General features: G+C 35.9%; 1 protein-coding gene and 1 long non-coding RNA gene across 6 annotated transcripts in view; one reads left to right on the top strand and one right to left on the bottom strand.

Moving 5' to 3' along the window:
- Positions 1-14,757, bottom strand: part of NCKAP5 (NCK associated protein 5) — a 968,925-nt gene that overhangs the window by 586,802 nt on the left and 367,366 nt on the right. The window lies entirely within an intron of this gene.
- The window catches only part of LOC144617172 (uncharacterized), a 77,274-nt gene that overhangs the window by 8,582 nt on the left and 53,935 nt on the right, over positions 1-14,757 (top strand). The window contains exon 2 of one of the 2 annotated variants that reach the window (XR_013557340.2): positions 4,323-4,451. This is a non-coding gene — a long non-coding RNA (uncharacterized LOC144617172). Of the gene's footprint in view, positions 1-4,322; positions 4,560-14,757 lie in introns of those variants that run through there. The other variant, XR_013557339.2, reaches the window with a different exon arrangement.

The following is a 14,757-nucleotide window of genomic DNA, read 5'->3' as shown; positions in this document are numbered from 1 at the left end:
TAACAGAGAGAGCTATAGGAAGTAGGAAAAGCATGCAGGAGGAGAAAGAGAAAGGCCAGGGGCAGGGAGAGAAGAGGAGGAGAGACTTTTATGAGTCTTGATACTTGATACTAAATACTTGATGCCTTCATACTAAAAGTAAACATAGATCATACAGGGAAAAAATTAGTAAATCTGAAAAATCCTAAATAAAACAGGATATATCAATAGAAAAATAATAGCAATAATGGTAATAATAGTATAATATGACCAAATAAGGTGTAACCTGTAACGCAAAGGTGATTTGGTCCAAGAAAACCCTATTAATTTCTAAATATACACATATTTTAGAAGATTAAAAAAGAGATCATTTCAATAGTTGCTGATTTTTTTTTATTATTTTTTAATAGTTGCTGAAAATTTTAATAGCATTCAACATTTACTCATGATTTATAAACAAAAATCTTTCACAAGCTAGAAATAGATGAGAACTCCCTTATGTTGATAAAAGGTGCTTCCAAAAAATCTATAGCATGCATGATACTAAATAGTGAAATTTAAGCACATTTCCTTTAAGTTTTTGTTCTAGACAATAATGCCCATCACCACTTCTGTTCAACGTTTTCAAGGTCTTAGAGCAATGACATAAAGAAACAAAAGATATAAGAATGAGAAAATAGGGGCACCTGAGTGGCTCATTCAGTTGAGCATCTAAGTTTTGATTTTGGCTCAGGTCATGATCTCAGAGTTATGGGATCAAGCCCCATGTCAGTCTCTGTGCTAAGTGTGGAGCCTGCTTAAGATTCTCTCCCTCTCTTCCTCTGACCCTCCCCTGCTTGCTCTCTTTCTCTCTCTCTAAAATTTAAAAAATTAAAAAAAGAATGAGAAAGTAATGAACAAAACTACCATTATTTATAGCCAATATTATCTCCATAGTAAACTGAAGAGAAACTAGAGGCAAATCATTAGGTACATGAAAATAGTAGTGTGTTTACTAGATAAAAGAACAACATATGAAAATATATAGTGTCTCTAGGAAAGGTGACAAAATATGAAAAACAACATTTTTAGAAGATCTCTTCTAAAATAGTAAAAGAAAGCATATAGGAATGAATACCAAGATGTTAAAAATCTTTATATTAAGTACTTTGTTGAAGGGCATAAAAGCAGAACTAAGCAATTAGGAAAACAGAGTGGCAGATTGAAAGATGCAATCTCCTGACTTAATCCTTAAATGTGAAATATTATCAGTCAAAATCCCAGCAAGTTTATACACTGAACTTTACCAGCTGATCTTCAAATTCTTATAAAAAAGTAGGTGGCCAAAAATAACCAGCTAATCTTTTGGAAGAGTTACTGCACAAACATCCAAAAAAGGTCAGTCCCCTCCTTTGTGGGTAGAGAAGTGAGTGAGATAAATACATCAATGAAAACAAAGAGAATCTAGAAACAGAACCACATACATGGGATCAAGGTATAAGACAAATGTGTCTATTAGTTAGAGGGGAAAGGCCTGGCAATTGAAACAATGGCATCAGGTCGACTTTCTATCTAAATAAAAAAGACAAAATTAGAATGCTACCTCAGACCATTCACGAAAGAATAAACTCAGATGAAAAACTAAATGTGTGAAAGAGAAAACCAAAGTTGGAAGACTGACACTACCCAATTTTAAGAGTTATTATAAAGCTACAGTAATCAAGACAGTGTGGTATTTGTGAAAGAACAGACAGAAAGATCAATGGGACATAATGGACCAGAAATAGACCTCCATACAGTCAACTTATTTTTGACCAAAGCAAAGGCAAGACAATGGGGCAGACATAGTCTCTTCAACAAACAGTGTTAGAACAACAGGATATTAATCATTCAATTAATCTAGAAACAGACTTTACACCCTTCACAAGAATTAACTGAAATGGATCACAGGGCTAAATTTAAAATACTAAACTATTAAACTCTTAGCTGATAACCTAGGGGAAAACCTGGATGACCTTCAGTACAGTGATACTTTTTAGATACAACACCAAAGATATAATTTATCAAAGAAATAATTGAAAATATGGACCTTATTACAATTAAAAACTTCTTCTCTGTGAAATATAATATCAAGAAAATGAGAAGACAAGTCACAGATTTGGAGAAAATATTTGTGAAAGATACATCCGATAAAAGACTTACCTAAAATATACAAACCATTAAAACTCAACAATAAGAAAACAATGCCATTTAAAAAAGGGCCAAAGACCTTAAAAGATACTTTACCAAAAAAGATACACAGATGGTAAATAATCATAAGAAAAGATGCTCCACACCATGTCATCGAGGGAATGTGAATTAAAACAATAATGAGATACCACTTTATACCTGCTAAAATGGCCAAAATCCAGTGACAGCACCCCCTGGGGGCAAGGATGTGGAGCAACAGGAACTCTCATAGATTGTTGGTGGGAATATAAAATAGTGGAGCCAATTTGGAAAATAGTTGGATAGTTTCTTACAAAACCAAACATACTCTTACCATATGATCCAGTAATTGTGTTCTTTGGTATTTACCTAGAAGAGCTGAAAACTTAGGTCCACATAAAAACCTACACATGGATGCTGACAGCATCTTTATGCATAGCTGCCAAAACTTGGGAGCAACCAAGATGTCCTTTAGCAGATGAATGGATAAACTATAGTACATCCAGACAAGGACTATTACTCACCACTGAAAAAAAAACAATGAACTATCAAGCCATGAATAGCATGGGGATACCTTAAATGTATATTACTAACTGGAAGAGCCCAATGTGAGAAGAATATATGCTATATAATTCCAACCATATTACGTTATGGAAAAACCAAAACTATGGAAACAATTTAAAAATAAAGTCAGTGGCTCCTAGGAGTGAGGTGAGGGGGAGAGATGAATAGGCAGAGAGATGAACAGGAGGAATCTGATGGAAGTGAAAATACCCTGCATAATATTATAATGATGGATATGCCATTATCATTTGCCTGAACCCACAGAATGAACACCACCAAGAGTGAACCAAAGGTAAACTATGGCCTTGGGTTGATTATGACATGTCAATATAGGTTCACTGTTGGTAAAAATGTACCACTCTGGGGATTAATGTGGATAATGGGGGAGATTGTGCATGTATTGATACAGAGGGAATATGGGAAATCTCCATACATTCCCCTCAGTTTCACTGGAAACCTAAATCTGCTATTTAAAAACTAAAGTCTAAAAAAAAAAAAAAACCAAAAAACAAACAACAACAACAAAAACCTCTTAATATAAAAAGCCAATCTATAAAACTTTTTGAAGCATGCTCTGGATTAAGACTTTCTACTTCAGGTTGGGAAGTAAAATGAAGTACATTGAATCTCTGTGGGGAAAAAAAAACCATTACCGTGAAGAAAAAGAAGTCAAGGCACAGTTTAGAAGAATCTTTTTTGAAAAATATATATCCTAATATGAATCCTATCCCAACTTTTAAGCTAATCTCAAAGGAAAGAGAGAATTCAAACTGAACTTTCAACTTTTCTAAAAAAATAATGATAAAACCACTGGATGCATTTAAAGCAGTGATCACAGAAAAATTAACAGCACAGTTAACAATAAAAATTTGAAGATATAAATAAATTCTCAGCTCAAAAGGCCAAAAAGGGAAACTTAATCAGTGAAAGCACAGGAAGGAGACAAGGATAAGAGCAACATGTACTGAAGTAGAGAACAGAAAAGCAATAAATACAGTTAAGAACTCAAAATCCGTCTTGTTTCTTTTAAACAGATCACTACATAACTTAATCCAAAGCTGTCAAGGCAAAAAGAAAGCACAAATATGCAAGATAAGATATGACTATAGGAAATAACCACTGAAATAGAAAGAAAAATTAAGAGGGGACTAAACAGATCTCATCTCTATGCAACTAAATTTGCAAATACACATAAAATGGAATAAGTCTTCGGAAAAGATTTTACTGAAGTTGGTTCTATTCAGGATAGAAAACTTAATCAGACCAACTTTTTTAAAAAAGCAATAGAGAAAGCAATTAATTCTCAAGATTAGACCACTCCAAGATTCCATATTGTTTTTCCAGAACATGAAAAATGAAGGAAAACCTGGTAATTATTTTTATAAGGCAAGTATATCATTAACAGTTACTATGGACTGAATGCTTTTATTCACAATAAATTCCTATGCAGAGAGCTTACCTCCCAATATAACAGTATTAGGAGGTGGGGCCTTCGGGAGGTGGTCAGGATTAGACAAGACTGTGAGCAGGAGCCCTCACTAATGGATTACTGCTCTCATAAGAATCATGAGACAGCCTACTTCCTCCCTCAGCTCTCCACTGTGCAAGGATACCAGGAGGATGAGGACACAAGAAGTCAGTGGTCTACAACACAGAAGAGGGCCTTCACAAGAAGTCAACCATGCCGGCATGCTGATTGCAGACATTCAGCCTCCATAACTGTGAGAAATGAATTTCTTTTGTTGATGAACTAGCGAGTTTATGGTATTTTGCTGTAGCAGCCAAAACTAAGAAAACAATTTAATCTGATTAAAGACAGTTAAAAAGTATGATAGCCCAATGTCACTATATATCAATGCAAAAAATGCTAAATAAATACAAGCAAAATGATGCAAGACTACATTAAAAAATATACCATGACCAAAAGCCACTTGCATCTGGCTCAATATTAATATACCACATCACTAAATCTAATGAGAATAACCGCATGAGTCTCTGCACAGATATTTTTAAAGCCTTTGACAAAATTTAACTCCTTCCCTGATAACAACCCAAAAATATAGGATTCTATGTATATTTTCTTCACATAACACACATACACACACACACACACACACACACACACACACACACACACACATGCCCTCAATGTTCACACCAGTATCTTAGAGAAATACTTGAGGCATTTCTAGTAAAATCATGAACAAGGCAAGGCTGCCCACTGTCCCTACTACTATTCAACATTTTAGTGTCATCAATGCAGTCATACAACATAAATCAAATGGGAGCTAAGAATTAGAAAAAAATAAATGCAAACTATATTTTCAGATGACATGATAGTACGCCTGAAAAAATAATGCCAATCAATGATAAAATTAATCCAAACAATAAAAATTCAGGTTCAATAAAATTAATATACATAAATCAATCACCATCTTATATACTGTTGGGGGGTATATTGTTCTAGAAAACCTCATTTACATTAGCAACCAAGACAATAAAATATTGAGGGAAAATCATAAGAAGAAATGTATAAAACCTGCATGAGGAAAGCTTTAAAATGCCACGAATCATGAAAGCAGACTTGAAAAAATAGAAGACCTTCACTCTGCTATGATACAATGACTCAGTATTATAAAAATGTCACTTCTCTCTAATTGAATTTATAAAATTAACATAATTCCAATAAAAATACCAACAAGATTTTTTTGGAGCTAGACAAGTTACTACTGAAGTTCTTACAAAAAGTCTTGTAAGAATAGCCATTAAGAAAAGCTGGAACGAGAAATATAGTTTACTGTGGAGCAAACAAACTATAAATCTCCTGTAATAAAAAAAAAGTCAGGCACTGGTGCATGGATAGACAAATAGGGTAGGAACAGATGACAACATCCAGGAAGAGACCTGGGAACACGTGGAAATCCATGATCCACCAAAAACAGCATTTCCAATCACAGGGACAACAGTGGGTTTTTAAATGAAGAATGCTGAACAAATGACTGGCCATTTGACCAAAAAGAGCATTAAATTCACACGTAAACCATACAGAGCACGAACTGCAAAGAGATTCAGAATTTTAATGTAAAAAAAAAAAAATGAGGCCATATAAGAAAAACAGAAACAGGTAACTTCTCTATAACAGTGACTCAAAAAGCAGATACAGGAAAAAATCAATAAATTTCAGTGTCTTTTTAGACAGCATGTTATATTTGTTTTTAATGGCTGTTATAACAAATGATCACAAGTGTAGTGGCTTAAAACAACAGTAATTTACTGCCTTATAATTTACAGTAAAATTCTGAAGGTCTCACTGGTTTCAAATCAAGGTGTGGGGAGGGCTGCACTGCTTTCCAGAGACTCTAGAGGAGAATCTGTTTCCTTAACTTCTCTAGCTTCTTAGATGCTGTCCACATTCCTTAGCTCCTGGCACTTTAGTCCATCTTCAAAGCCACAATTGTGCAGCTGTATGACCTTTTTTTCCAGCCATATCTCCCACTCACTATAGCCAAGAATGATTCTTAGTTTTGAAGGGCCCACCTGAATAATCCAGGAATACACTTTCCATCTGAGGGCACTTAATTTAATTATAACTGCAAAGTACCTGTTGCCATGTAAGATCATCTATTTACAGATTCTGGGAATTAGAACATGGACATCTTTGGGAGCCATTATTCCTTCTACCACACATAGCAACATGAGCACACATGCGCGTGCGTGCACACACACACACACACACACACACACACACACACGCACACACAAATAATCAAAAGACTACTGATGTGCTAGGAGAAAATATCTGTTATAAATCTTAAACAAAGACTAATATCCCTAATATACAAATACAAAGAACTCTAAAAGGAAGGGGAAAATCTTAAAAAATTAGTAAAAGTTATGGACGATTGACATGATGTGAAATTGGTCTCTGAGCATATGAAGTGTTCAAGATTACTCATCACTAGAGAAAAGAAAATGAAAACTACACAGAGCTATAGCTTCTCATCTATTCCATGGTAGAAAATGGAGACATTCAAAAACTTCTTCTGTTGGTGAAACTGTGCATGAACACACATTCTCATATATAGCTAGTGAAAATATAAATTGGTACAAACTTCCTGAAGGAAAATTTGTCAACATCCAAAACACTTCATTTGCATTTACCATTTGAGTGAGCATTCTCAGGTTTTGGAGTTTCCCCTGAAAGCACACTTCTAACTATTCAAAAATGCATAGGTACCCTGGTTATTCATTGCTGCACTGTTCATAATTTTAGGTTGTTGCTGAAAATGTCTCTGACCTATTATTGCTTTCATAGATTCCTCTTTCCACTTATTTGATGGCTCATCTTTCAGGGTGGATTATAAACTATTTTGTCATCTTTTACAGGCAGTTTCTACACTCTACAGTAGCAATGAATCAATGTTTCCCGATTTTTAAATTATTAAGGTTGGACAATCATTGTTTTGAAAGAAATTTCATTTTGAAATAAAGCTCTCATATAAACTAACACTGTATGACTTATTAATTTTAGATTTGCCCCAGACTGGTATCTATTATACTAATTTCTACTTAGTTCTTACTAAGTTTCTGCGTTTTGTTTTTTGTTTGTTTTGTTTTTATTTTAAAGAAAGAGAGAGAGAGAGAGAGAGAGTGCGAATGGGGGAGAGGAACAGAGAGAGAGATAGAGAGAATTTTAAGCAGTCTCCATTCTCAGCACAGAGCCTGCCACAAATCTTGATCTTACAACCCTGGCATCATGACCTGAGCTGAAATCAGGAGTCAGACACTCAACCACCTGAGCCACCCAAGTACTGCCTAAGTTTCTGTTTTATCACAGCCAGTCTTAATCAGATAATTTTGGTTTCTTCAATAATTAAACCTCTGTGGCCAGGGCTGAATTGAGCCCAGCTACTCAAAGCAAGATTCTACTGGACTTCCCACACTCTTTTACTGACAACTGAGCAGACCCTTGTTCTAGGATAGCATTATCATCATTAATAAAATATGTACATAGAATGTACTTAAGGAGTGCCTGGTTACTCTCCTGGGGCTTGGTAACAATACAAATAAATACATACCCATGCTCTATCCATCATTCTACTTTTAAACTTGAATGGCCTTACATTAGTAAAGGTACTCATTCAACCATCATTTATTAAGTAGTTATTATATCAGACCCTGCGCCAGATTTTTAAAATCAAGTTTATGGTTTTCAAGCTAAAAAAGAAAAGGTGTATAACTTCAATTTTTAACAGCTAATTTTGTGTATTTTTTGTTTGTATTCAGATCCTGTCTTTACATTGTCTCCCAAAATCACTGCCTGTATTACTTATGTTAGTATGAACATATATATGTACATATATATGCACACATATTGGTATGTTTATATATGTGTATATATATAACATGTGTATGTCTCTATAATCCCATACATGACTTTCATCAGAATACCTCCCTTTTTACTGGGAGCCTATTAGCAAAGTAGTAACATATGCACAAATTAGGGGGAGGACTCCCCTCCTTCACACATCTGCTTATTTTGCTTATTTTCGTTTGCTTACATCCACCAAATCAGGGCTCAGAGCAGCATCCACACATGTGTGAAATGACTGTGTAAGTGGGACAGTAGAATATATTTAAACTAAATTTGCATGTAGGAAATTCATTATCTCCTCCTCTACCCTAGCATGGGGATAGCTCCTGTGGTTTTCCAACAACCTATACAATGTAATCCTATGAAAGTAATATAAACATGTTTTTGAGAGGAACTCTAACAGAAAATTAATAGTGTGGTATCTTTCTCACTAGATGATAAAAGAATTTTACAAGGATCTTATCAATCCTCTCAGTTTTTACTTGATGAGTTAGGGGTTTAGATTTTTTAATGTTTCTCATCATAGAATCACAGAGAGAATATGTTTACTGAAAAGAACCTAATACCATTCCTGCCTGCATTATAGATGGGGAAATTGGGCTTGCGTGGTATTTAGGACCACACAAGGGATTCAGAGAGAAAACTACAAGTTGGCTGCAAAGTGTCCCCACCCACTTCCCAGACTGCTAGCCACTGGATTGATGGGGCTTGAGGTGCCTGTGGGGCTCAGCACAGCAGCTCTAAGCATGGGGGAGAAGGACATGGAAACACAAAGTCAAATTTGGAACGACCTGCAATGCTTCTTGACATATTCAGGAGCTGGTATGGATGGGGTTGTAAAACAACACAAGAAAGTATAAAAATTCATTCTAGATCAGGAATTGGCACCCACGGTAAAATCTTGCCTATTTTCCTAAAGTTTTATTGGGACACAGTCACACCCACTCACTTATGCACTTCCTGTGGCTGCTTTTGAGTTCCAGCTTCAGAGTTGGGTAGCTGTGACAGGGACCATAAGGATACAGCCAGTAAAGCCAAAAATATTTACTTTCTTGCCCTTAACAAAAACGTTTGTGGACCTCTGCCCTACATAATATTGTCCTTTTACCAGGCACTACAAACATGAATAAATACACTCTAAAAAACACTACTAACAATTATAATTTTGAGTTACACTTTGAAATAACTATGGTAATTAAGTACATGTTATAAATTCTAATGAGCCCTCAAGTTTCTGGTACAAGTTGTTCTACAGCATATACATTCCTATGGAATGTTAGTGACATTCCATTTTTAATAATAAGAATAGGAGGCATTTTAGCTAATTAACTTTTAAAAATTAAACCTAAATTAACTTTTTATAGTCAGTAATAACTACAGCTGAGATTACTTCCAGATAATTAAATTATAATGTTCCTAATGAATGGATCCACTCTAACTTTCTCTACAAAGATAATTATAGTTGCTTATATAGTTTCATTTTGTCCTTTGTGCATACAAGATTATTGTACTTTCCCAAAATGTAAACATGGATTTTTATTGTTAACTATTTATTTTTTAAAGTTTATTATTGTTTTAGAGAGAGAGAGAGAGAGGAAGAGAGCATGAGCAGGGTAGGGGCAGAGAGAGAGGAAGAGAGAGAATCCCAAGCAGGTTCTGCACTGTCAGCACAGAGCCCAACATGGGGCTCGAACTCCCAAACCATGAGATCATGACCTGAGCCAAAATCAAGAATATAACACTTAACCAACTGAGCGCCCAGGTACCCCAAACATGGATTTTTAAAAATCTATTTTTTTTTAATTAAGAATACAACATTTACCAGATTTTTAAAATAGCCTATACAATTTTTAAATTGCAAAATTACTGTTTGGGCAAAATCGTAAATTCGAAGAAGTGTTATGAAAGAAATAGAATTCTGAGACATGTTCTGGAAATATATGGGGCATAAGATAAAGGGAAGAACTATAGCTGAAATTGACATGTAAGGGATTGAAATAAAGTAGAACCATCATAAATTATTAATTTTTAGGAAGTATATTTGGCCACCAGAGAGAATCTGTTCTGTCTTTATACTATTTTTGGCCTGTATATGGAGTCAGGATAGACTAGGTTATATTATGGTAACAAACGATCCCCAGATATCCCTGGATTAAAGTGAAAGCTTATTTCTTCTTCACACTACATGTTGGGAAGGGCCTGTACTCAGTCATTCTATGGCTCCAGTTTTATAATAAACCATCATGCTGAGCACTGATCGCTGCCATGCCAGAACAAAAGAGCACATTGGAGGGTTGCATATCTGTAATTAAATGCTTCAACTTGGAATGTTACTTTTGCTAGCCACTCATTGGCCAGAATGAGTCACATGACCTCTCCAACCACAAGGAAACAGGAGTTGCAATTCTGTAATGTGCCTATAAGGGATAGAACTGGAAATATTTATTAATAACTCATTGAATATTTAATGATTAAGGACTCAAGCTGTGAGCCAAACTAGTTAATTGTCTGTGCTTCACATTCTTCATCTGTAAAATGACACAAACACCAAACCTCATAGAATTGTGAGGATTAAATGAATTAAATAATTGTAAAGTGCTTCAAAGAATACTGATATAAAGTGTTATCAGTGCTTTATTTCAACCTTTGCACTTGCCACACTGCTCTTCAGAGTCAACAACAGAGGAAAGCTGTCTTAGAAATGCTGACTTGGGCCCAGCAGGGATGCCTAGGAAAAGAATTCTGGACAAAAAAAATACATGATCAAATGAAAGAAATCAAAACGCTGTATCTTCCTTCAACATACATTGATCCAGGAAGCAGGAGACAAGTCATTAGTGAGGTAATGGTTTAGTTAGCAGAAGTTGGAGGAACAGGGGGATAAAGACACCAAAAACTAATAGCAGGTCTTAAGAAATATGAAGGCCAAGGGTGCCTGGGTGGCTCAGTCGGTTGAGCGTCCAACTTTGGCTCAGGTCATGACCTCATAGTTCATGGGTTCGAGCCCTGCATCAGGCTCTGTACTGACTGCTTGCTCGGAGCCTGGAGCCTGCTTCAGATTCTATGTCTCCTTCTCTCTCTGCCCCTCCCCCGCTCACACTTTTTCTCACTCTGTTTCTCAAAAATAAATAAATGTGAAAAACAAAAAAAATTTTAAAAAATAAATACGCAGGCCAGAAGGTGAATAGAGCATGTGAACACGCATGGACATGGTTAGTAGAGTATGCTGGATAGGGCAACTCTACAGTATACATATTTAAGGAATACAGTATGTGAATTGAATCTCCCTAATTTGCGCTTTACAAAACTTCCATCAGGCTAGAACTGAGAGCAAAATACAAGACTCCAACTACCAAGGGCAAAGCCAAAAATAAAGAGGAGAAATGGGAATGAAGAGGAAGTAAACCAAGAATCAGTGTCCAGGAAATATAGTCAGAGAGCTCCTCCGCCATAGAAACACAGCAAGTGGTGGACTGATGGCAATGTTCATTCCTATCAGAACACCCGTTGCCTCAGCACTGGCAAGTGTGTTTGCTCTGAATCCCTAACCCATGACTGTCCACCCCTGACAACCCATGATGACCATGCATCCATATGCATGCAAACAATCCTGGACTGTTAGGCACCAGATGAAGAGATGAACAGACATTATTCCCTCTTCCACTAGCTTACTGGTTAACAAGAGAGCCAGAGGAGTTATTAACCCACCTATAACATAAATCAGAATGAAGTAAGTTCTGTGTGGCAGTCACATGTCAATTTTGTGGGAGTACAGAAAATGGAGTAGCCCATTTTCAGCATGGAGTCAGAGAATGCTTTCTGGAGGAGATGGCTTTGTAACTGAGTTTTTTTTTTTTTTAATGTTTATTTATTTTTTAAAGAGAGAGAGAGAGAGACAGAGCACAAGTGAGGGAGGGGCAGAGAGAGAGAGAGACATAGAATCTAAAGCAGGTTGCAGGCTCTGAGTGTCAGCACAGAGCCCAATGTGGGGCTCGAACCCACAAACTCTGAGGTAATGACCTGAGCCCAAGTCAAATGCTTAACTGACTGAGCCACCCAGGTACCCCATGTAACTGAGATTCTTAAAAGAAGAGGGATAAAAATTTGGAGGATGTAATAAATACCAAAATAATGGAATATCATGAGCAACCATGAAAGTATGGACCATTTGGACCATTAGGAGTGGGTACAGGATAAATAAGTTTAAAAAATAAAAGGGAGCTTTTTTTCCCTATATATTTCCTATAGAGTCACAAATTCAAAAGATCATAGAGCTGAAAAGGAATTTCAGCTCAAATTCCTGCTTTACAAATCAAAGTCAGTGCCCAAGTGACTTACCTATGGTTACAGAGTGTCAGACTCAAGACTAGAATTCCTACCATAATACTGAAAGTGTATGTTACTTTAAAAGATAAAAGATTCAAGAAAACAAAAATGATTATGAAGCTACTCTTGTGGTTTTTCTGTGAGCATTCTGTATCAGAAGCAAAGTGACTTACGTCTATATGGTTATAAATGATATGAATAGAGTGAAATCGAATTATTCATTAAACCCTAATGTGTCTAATGGAGGGGTCACCACTTGAAGCTTGTATGTGTTTAAGCCAAATAAGAGGAAGCTGCATTCCACAAAGTAGGGATTAATTTTATGGAACTTATTACCCAACAAGAGGTGGGAGAGGTTAGAAATACAAATAGATTTTAAGTGGCTTATATAAATTAATGACAGACTCATCATAGTTAATAAAAAAAAATGCTATGTTTGGGTCATGTTATAAATGTTTGAAGTTAGTATCAAAGAGGCCCTGCTTGCCAACTTTGCCAAAGACAGAGACGGCACTGGGCCATGATGCTCCTTGACAATTTTTGCTTCCATTTGTGAAAGCCTCCAAATGTTGCATTTCGAATGCCATGAGAAACTGCCAGGTTTGTGAATTGAAGATGGATATTCAAGAAGCCAATCTGTAACAATATATGAAGCAAGTCAACTATATCTGAAGTGTCTGCTTCCCAAACAAGTATAAAGGGTATTTTTACGCTCCAACTTTACATGAAGAATCAGGTCTTAGAAATCCCATGAGAAAGTTTTCCTAAGGATTTATCCACACTTTCTTCACTGGTTTGCTCAAATGAGAAGCAGGAAACCTTCCAGACATTTTGAACCTCTGACCTTTTTGTGGTTTTCCCATCAACACATGCAAACCTCCATGCAGCAATTCAAAAATCTCTTCTCACTGCATTATAGCATGGCCGTATATTATCCCTGTATCTAGAACACTTCCCATTTCCAGCCCATTATAAAGGGGTTTAACTGCACGTTCCTTAGGAAAAAGATCTCATTGGTTCATAAATGTAGGAACCCAGTATCATATATACCTATCTGGTTTTTAAAATGATTTTCCCAAGCTGCCCCTAACTGACCCTTCCCAAATGTTTCCAGTTGATGAGTGAATAAGCTTTTGCCTTTCACCCAATCTCAGCTCATGCCTTCTCCTTGATAATATCAGGATATCCACATCTGATGACGGTCTGGGCTAATTCATTTACTCCAATGTCTAGCAGCCATCTGACAGGAAAAATAATCTACACGGTATTTATTGCAAAATCTTCACCATTGTGACAAAGATGAATGCGAACTTCACACCATCATTTTCCAACTGTTATCCAAACTTGAAAATGGTTTTCAAATGTTAACATTAAAATTATGAAGAGGAAGATAATGGTTCTACTTTAAAACTGCTTGGAAATGGAACTTCTGTAACAATGCTTTAGCATTGAGCCAGAAAAATAAACTTGTCTACTAACATAGTAAATGGGCCAGAAATAAATCTGTCCAATATGGCGGGGGTTGGGGGTGGGAGCGCATAAAGAAGAGGCAGTGGAATTGAATTTCCAAAATAAATGATCTGAAACTTTTAACATAGTGTATCTTCAAAAAGCACAGTCTTCTTTTGTGATATGTGCATATCACTGTCACAATATAGTTGAAACTGGAAAAATCTAGATATGAACCATGAGAAACATCTACAGCACTCTACTTTAATCTCTGTCTTCAGCAGAAAATCCGGTAGTTCCATTCACTTTGATGCACTCTATATAAATATTTTCTCATGAGCTTTGTTTCTCCCTTCTAGCATTATCCTCCCTGACAATCTTTGACTTTGGGACTTTAACTGTTAAATTAATAATTGTTCACTTCAGTGATGATCAGAAACTCACTCTCTTCTCCCTCCTGAAGGCAAGAGTGATTGGCCAATAAAAGTTCCACCAAGGTCAGGAATGGCCTAATTTACTTGTAATTATTAATTGTGCTCTGACCTCATAACCATAAGTAAAGCCCTGGCTTTGGAAAAAAGAAGATGTGAAACAGGACATGGCAATTTAAAAAATAAGAGAATAAAGGCGCACTAGAGAAAAAGAGAATGGATTTTCTAAATTTAAAACACTCTTTACCCTTACTTGAAATAATGATTTATATTCTTTGAGTCCACAAGAGACTAAGCGGATATGCATGATGCAATGCCGGAATTTTAGGTATTTTGCCTAAAGGTTATTAACAATTAGTACCACTAGGGGGAAAAATCATAAAGTTAGAATAAACAACCCTCTCTCAAAGGATGACTGGAACTAGACTTGTAATCTGGTCATAATAA

The sequence above is a fragment of the Panthera onca genome, chromosome C1 (assembly GCF_046562875.1).
Source record: "Panthera onca isolate mPanOnc1 chromosome C1, mPanOnc1 haplotype 2, whole genome shotgun sequence".
NCBI classification, from domain to species: domain Eukaryota; kingdom Metazoa; phylum Chordata; class Mammalia; order Carnivora; family Felidae; genus Panthera; species Panthera onca.
The sequence above is the reverse complement of the archived record's forward strand: the minus strand, read 5'-3'. Positions and strand labels throughout refer to the sequence as shown.